This window comes from Temnothorax longispinosus, unplaced genomic scaffold, assembly GCF_030848805.1.
Source record: "Temnothorax longispinosus isolate EJ_2023e unplaced genomic scaffold, Tlon_JGU_v1 HiC_scaffold_266, whole genome shotgun sequence".
In the NCBI taxonomy this organism is placed as follows: domain Eukaryota; kingdom Metazoa; phylum Arthropoda; class Insecta; order Hymenoptera; family Formicidae; genus Temnothorax; species Temnothorax longispinosus.
Genome location: NW_027270085.1, coordinates 7,101 through 14,919, shown reverse-complemented (window position 1 = coordinate 14,919; position 7,819 = coordinate 7,101). Strand labels below are relative to the sequence as shown.

Genomic DNA, 7,819 nt, shown 5'->3' with positions numbered 1-7,819 from the left:
GGATCATCAAAGTCAAGCGACTCGGGCGCGGTACTGTACTAGGATAGGTGACCGCCTTGAGAGCGGATATACGCACATAGCATGTAACGAAACAGTTAAAAAAGCTTTTTTTATCTTAGATAAAGAAAAGAACATTTTTTGATAAACGTTTATCAAGTAAACATTTTAAAATTTTAATTTCATAAAAAACATTTCTGGAAACCGGTATGTTGTAGTAAATGGACCTATTTTTTCCGTCAATAAGACGTCAGAAAATGACGTCAAAATAACGTATCCGCGATGACGTCAATTGTCTGTGACATTAGACCGTCATTTTAACGTCATTATGCCGCCAGTTAGTGACGTCAGGAATGGTTTAGTAAAGGACCAAATTTGACGTCAAAATGACTTGTGTTTGCTACCTGGGATGGTATCACAAAAATGGACCCCTATTAACCGTCTTTTCCCTTGCATTTACATGGAGGTTTGCAAAAAGATACCTCAGGCGTTCGTACATGACTTTAAAAATAAATCTAACGGGTAGCAATTTTTTTAAAATACGAACTATTGATTCCAAGTTTTTTTGTTGAAATTCAGGGTGTGACAATCTAAAGACTCTGTCCGTAAGGCTAATGACCGTGCCTTTTTTCTGGCAAAGAGCATGTTGTGATAAGAAGTCAAATATCTCCCAGAAAATGTGGACTTATGAAACCAATCAAATATCAATGTTTAATTCTAATATTTGATATACTGAGCCTTTATACAGTATCAATTATCTTTGTTTCACTTATAATCTATAAAATTTTTTACGACTCTACAATTAAAAAGTATACTAGCTCTTAAACACATTTGTATAAATAACGTATGCATTTAGGCGCTAGAGTAATTCTGGCTTGTAGAAATATGGAAAAGACAAATGAAGCAGTTGAAGATATAAAGAGCAACCCACCTTCATGGTAAATATATAAACTTAGATATATCATAAGAAAAGCAATTAAATTTAAATTTTTTTATGATGGAGAAAATGACGATGTGGTCTGTAAATCAATGGTTACTTTTAGGATGAAAAGGATAAATATAAAATAATGTGGGTGAGCTTGCGATTTATTTTCTGGATCTACGCAGTTTTAAAAGCGTGAAAGATTGTGCTAAGAATTTGCTGACAAACGAAGCAGCTATTCACATACTCATAATAATGCCGGTATGGCTGCTGCGTCTCCGTACGAGAAGACAGAGGATGGAATTGAGACGACATTACAAGTCAACCATCTTGGCCATTTTCTTTTGACACTTTTGTTACTACCAAAAATGCAATCGTCTTCTCCCAGTTGCAGAATAATCAATGTCTCATCAATTGCATATATTTGTATGTAAAGTGATTATGGTGACTTTAGAAATAAACTAAAATGTCTTTTGTACATACCCGGCTTTTGTTTGAAGTACAACTATAACAAAATCATTCTATTATAGTTGCTGACATAGATTTCGATGACATTAATCTGGAGAGATCTTATGCACTATTTAAAAGTTATGCACGAAGCAAACTAGCAAACATTCTGTTCACTAAGGAGCTCGTTGATCGATTGAGAATATGCCATCATGCTAAAAAGACGTTATCAATTAGAATAGGTTTACATTTATTCAATAGTGGCTTATTATATTTAACAATTATTAATTAATTGTTTACGGTTTGTTATACGTAATAAAGAAAATCCACACAAGATAGACTTTAGTTGTACAAAATATAGTTGTAAATAGTTATACAGAGTATAAAAAGTTAAGCAAGTTTTGATTTTCAGAGGCAAATATTCACGGAATAAATGTGTACTGTGTACATCCTGGTATTATACCGACTGAAGTATTATGGAATGTTAATAATGCAGTATTACCAATTTTTGTTTTACTTTGGGACGATTGTTTTTTAAAAATGTTGAACAAGGAGCGCAAACTACAATATATTGTTCCGTGGACGAAAAGACGGCTAATGAGAGCGGTCTTTATTACTCGTAAGAATATACTACATACTATACAAACTTACTTTTATACAGAATATTACATAATAAACATTGCATTGTTTTATATATATTATATATATATATATATAGAGACTGCGGCGTTGCTACTACATATCTGAAGGCAAATAATCGTCAGTACGCCGAAAAATTGTGGAATGTATCCTGTCGTCTTTTGCAGGAACTAGAAGAAGATTTTACCACGTTTTTAGAAACCGTTTCACGTCAAATGCTTTAATAAAATTTCTTTAGTCTTAAGAGAATATCATGAAAATTTTTACTAAATAATGTTTTATGTTTTTATTTTTAACAAATAAAGTGTTAATAAAACAATTGCAAATAAAAAATATAATTTATATTAAATATTTTATTATTTAATTCATATGCCTTAAATTCAAAAATCGAAAACTATGAAAAATGTCCAGATAATTCCTAATAATGGACAGATTGTTTTTTTTTCCTTCCAAGAAGTGAAACATTCTCGTTCTTTTATTATCTTTTATTATTATATAAAGTTGTTCCATTGTATAGTATTTATCATTTGTCATTGCATTAATTATTTGACATTGCTATGATAAGGATCAATAAATTAAATAAATTGTATGACTTTTAATTTGACGCACAAATTGAAAGTGTCGTTAATATTTTGCAAAAGCATGAAAGAATTATGTAAAATACAGCATATCAAGTTGTTTATATAATTACATCATATTATAATATATTATGATCTTATCGTCTAAGAATTATATTTACAGTATTTGATCTATAAATACGCTTCTATTTCTTCGTGATTTTTGTAATAATTATTGTCGAAGGATATTTTTAGTCCTGACTTTGATAATCTTTTATGAAAAGCCTGCTTAGATAGATCTTTTACTTGATCACGCGATTTTCTTTCTTCGATTCTTGTCACGAAAACAAAATGAATGAACCCCGATGCAAAATGGTGATGACCATATTAAAAGTCAAAACGTTTGTTCTTACTATACTAATTTATAATACACTAGATTTTAAGTCCACGTCACGCGCGGAAGTATATCATATAGTTCGATATATCAATGCCTATATTATTATCAATTAAATAGAAAATTAATAGCGAATCAACTCAAGCATTCCCAGCTCTGTTTGCTAGCCCCGTTCTTTCAATTTGTTATTAATAAATCATTTTCAATTAAATATTGTATTGTAATCTAGTTTATAAGCTTATCATGTAACATAATAAATCTTAAATAATCAAGAAACATTAGCTTTTCTGGATGTAATTCGGGAAAATAATACTTATTGATAAATTAGCATGATTCTTTGCGGAATTTTTTTTGTGGCACTTTTTTTCACTCGATCATAAAGATGTCGATCCCACTTAGTCTAAACTTAGTCTTAGTATTGGTCTCCTAAGTCTATGGTAGATCCGGATAGTAATAATGTATCACATTTCAATTTCTTGAACTCTTTTAAATCAAGAGACACGGTAGTGTCTCGCGCCAAGTACACGCGGAGCGAGACCGACCGTGACTCTTTTACGCGACGCGACGGGTTGCGAGTACCGAGATGTGAGATCTCGATAACGAGTGAACGGATCAAGTTCTAAGTAGCTTGATCGATAGCTTGGGGTCCAATTAGGGGGGGGGGGTTTCTCTCATAATATTCCGCTACGTGCCCTACGAGCGGAGATATTGCGACGCAAAGTCCAAATGGGAAAATTTATTTTTAAGATACTCCTCCTCCTCCTCCTCCTCCTCCTCCTAACGCCGACGTCTCAATATTATTATGATTATCAGAGAAACGTCCCTTTCACTTTTTCGACGCTGGCGGCGCAGGTATCGCCAGTTTCGATATCGCGCGCGTATTTCGAAATTAGGTCGATAGACTTATCGGTCAGGAGGAAGATTTCTATTTAGGTAAATTAGGTAATATATAATAATATTGAGTCAACGGAAAAGAAGGTTCTCTACGCTTGGCAGAAAGTGCCGCTAGGGAATTTTAAGTCGATCTTATGAATCAAGCTTGATTAATATATTAAGTCAAGGGAAAAGAAGGTTCTCTACGCTTGGCAGAAAGTGCCGCTAGGGAATTTTTTAAGTCGATTCTTATGATCAAGCTTGAATTCGATGTCTAGGTATCCCAGGTTGCCGATGACGAGGTCCAGATAGTGCGCTTCATAGTTTTCGGTGTCCAGGTGTAATAATACGTTGAATTCGATGTCTACGTGGTCCCAGGTTGCCGATGACGAGGTCCACATAGTGCGCTCCGTAGTTTTCGGTGTCTACGTGTATTAATACCTTGAATTCGATGTCCACGTGTCCCAGGTTGCCGATGACGGAATCCAGATAGTGCGCTTCATAGTTTTCGGTGTCCATGTGTAATCGTACGTTGAATTCGATGTCCACGTGTCCCAGGTTGCCGATGACGGGATCCAGATAGTGCGCTTCATAGTTTTCGGTGTCCAGGTGTAATCGTACGTTGAATTCGATGTCTAGGTGTCCCAGGTTGCCGATGACAAGGTCCACATAGTGCGCTCCGTAGTTTTCGGAGTCTACGTGTATTAATACCTTGAATTCGATGTCCACACGTGTTCCAGGTTGCCGATGACGGGATCCAGATAGTGCGCTTCATAGTTTTCGGTGTCCAGGTGTAATCGTACGTTGAATTCGATGTCTACATGTCCCAGGTTGCCGATGACGAGGTCCACATAGTGCGCTCCGTAGTTTTCGGTGTCTACGTGTATTAATACCTTGAATTCGATGTCCACGTGTCCCCAGGTTGCCGATGACAAGATCCAGATAGTGCGCTTCATAGTTTTTTGGTGTCCAGGTGTAATCGTACGTTGAATTTGATGTCTAGGTGTCCCAGGTTGCCGATGACGAGGTCCACATAGTGTGCTCGTAGTTTTCGGTGTCTACGTGTATTAATACCTTGAATTCGATGTCCATGTGTCCCAGGTTGCCGATGACGGGATCCAGATATGCGCTTCATAGTTTTCGGTGTCCAGGTGTAATCGTACGTTGAATTTAATGTCTAGGTGACCCAGGTTGCCGATGACGAGGTCCACATAGTGCGCTCCGTAGTTTTTGGTGTCTACGTGTATTAATAACCTTGAATTTGATGTCCACGTGTCCCAGGTTGCTGATGACGGGATCCAGATAGTGCGCTTCATAGTTTTCGGTGTCCAGGTGTAATCGTACGTTGAATTCGATGTCTAGGTGTCCCAGGTTGTCGATGACGAGGTCCACATAGTGCGCTTCTTAGTTTTCGGTGTCCAGGTGTAATAATACGTTGAATGCAATGTCTAGGTGTCCCAGGTTGCCGATGACAATGTCTAGATAGTGAGCTCCGTAGTTTTCGGTGTCTACGTGTATTAATACCTTGAATTCATGTCTAGGTGTTCCAGGTTGCCGATGACGAGGTCCACATAGTGCGCTCCGTAGTTGTCGGTGTCTACGTGTATTAATATCTTGAAATTGATGTCTAGGTGTCTCAGATTGCTGATGACGAGGTCCAGATAGCGCGCTCCGTAGTTTTCGGTTGTCTAGATGTAATAATACCTCGAATTCGATGTCTACGTGTCCCAGGTTGCCGATGACGAGGTCCACATAGTGCGCTTTGTAGTTTTTGGTGTCTAGGTGTATTAATAACTTTAAATCTGAATGTAGGACACGTAGATATCGAATTCGAGGTATTAATACACGTAGACACCGAAAACTACAGAGCGCACTATGTGGACCTCGTCATCGGAAACGTGGGACACCTAGACATCGAATTCAACGTATTATTATACCTGGACACCGAAAACTATAGAGCGCACTATCTGGAACCCGACATCAGCAACCTGGAACACGTGGACATCGAATTCAAGGTATTAATACACCTGGATACCGAAAACTATGAAGCGCACTATGTGAACCTCGTCATCGGCAACCTGGGACACCTAGACATCAAATTCAAGCTTGATTCATAAGAATCGACTTAAAAATTCCCTAGCGGCAGAATCAAGAGACACGGTAGTGTCTCGCGCCAAGTACACGCGGAGCGAGACCGACCGTGACTCTTTTACGCGACGCGACGGGTTGCGAGTACCCGAGATGTTGAGATCTCAATAACGAGTGAACGGATCAAGTTCTAAGTAGGCTTGATCGATAGCTTGGGGTCCATTAGGGGGGGGGGGGTTTCTCTTATAATATCCCGCTCCGTGCCCTACGAGCGGAGATATTGCGACGCAAAGTCTAAATGTGAAAATTTTTATTAAGATACTTCTTCTTCTATCTACTTCTAACGCCGACGTCTTATATGACACTACAAAAAGGCGTGATATCCGTACAAAATTACCTTTTTCACAAAAAGGTAAAAAAATGCGCCAAGTACACGCATAGTAGTATATATGTATTATGTTGTTACCTCGAAAAAAACAAAGTGGTAGTATTTACCTCGAAATAACACCCTGTACATATTGTTTATACAATGCGTAATACTACAAAAAGGCGTGATATCTGTACAAAATTACCTTTTTAAAAAAAAGGTAAAGAAAGGCGCCAAGTACACGCATAGTAGTGTATATGTTGTTACCCTCGAAAAAAAAACAGTGGTAGTATTATACCTTAAAAAAATCTAAGTAACATGTGGTAGACGAAATCTTTGTATCTTGAAAAATCTCGAAAAAACTTCACCTCGAAAAAAAAAACAAAGTAGTAGTATTATACCTTGAAAAAACCTAAGTAACAAGTGGTGGACGTAATCTTTGTATCTCCAAAAATCTCGAAAAAACCTAAGCAGTATTATTTTTATTTCCAAAAAATTATTACTCAGTGATACACATCACAAAATTACGTTACCTTATCAAAAAATGAGTCGCGCTTCAAGTGATCTATTATTACAATTACAAAAAAGAAATGATATCTCTTTTTAAATTACAGCGCCAATTACAGAAAACATATATTTTTCGAGATACAAAGATTACGTCTACCACTTGTTACTTAGGTTTTTTCGAGGTATAATATTACTACTGCTTTTCTTCGATTAGAATAAAAAATTGAATCATGAAGAATTACACAGAGGTAACAGTACAAAATACAAATATTTTATTAAAATATTTAAACCCAACAAGGGAATACAAGGTATTTAAATACAAAGTTTATATATGTATTTTAAAAGATTTAATCGCATCGCAAAGAATTACAGAGGTAACAGTACAAAAAAAAAAAATATTTTATTAAAATACATAAATTTTTCTTGTCAAAAACTTGGCGCTGCTAGAGAGAGAGAGAGAGAGAGAAAGAGAGAGAGAGAGAGAGAGACCTTTTACAATGTAGATATTACTTATTCTATACTTATTCTATACTTAATTCTAATCGCTTTAAAAATCTAAACTTATCCTAACTTATCCTATACTTAGTAATAAGCCGCATTATTCACCGTCACACACACACACACAACACACACACACACACACACACACACACACACACACACACACACACACACACACACACACACACACATCGCCCACACCCACTCGCCCACACATACACACCAGGCTGACCTAATTTTGAGGTCTAGCAGCGCCAAGTTTTTTGACAAGAAAAATTTATGTATTTTAATAAATATTTTTATTTTTTGTACTGTTACCTCTGTAATTCTTTGCGATGCGATTAAATCTTTTAAAATACATATATAAACTTTGTATTTAAATACCTTGTATTCCCTTGTTGGGTTTAAATATTTTAATAAAATATTTGTATTTTGTACTGTTACCTCTGTGTAATTCTTCATGATTCAATTTTTTATTCTAATCGAAGAAAAGCAGTAGTAATATATAACCTCGAAAAAACCTAAGT

The 7,819-nt window shown here is 36.2% G+C and overlaps 1 pseudogene; it reads left to right on the top strand.

Moving 5' to 3' along the window:
* Window positions 1–596: 596 nt before the first annotated feature.
* Window positions 597–3,225, top strand: LOC139824096 (retinol dehydrogenase 12-like; annotated as a pseudogene).
* The last annotated feature ends 4,594 nt before the right edge of the window (window positions 3,226–7,819 follow it).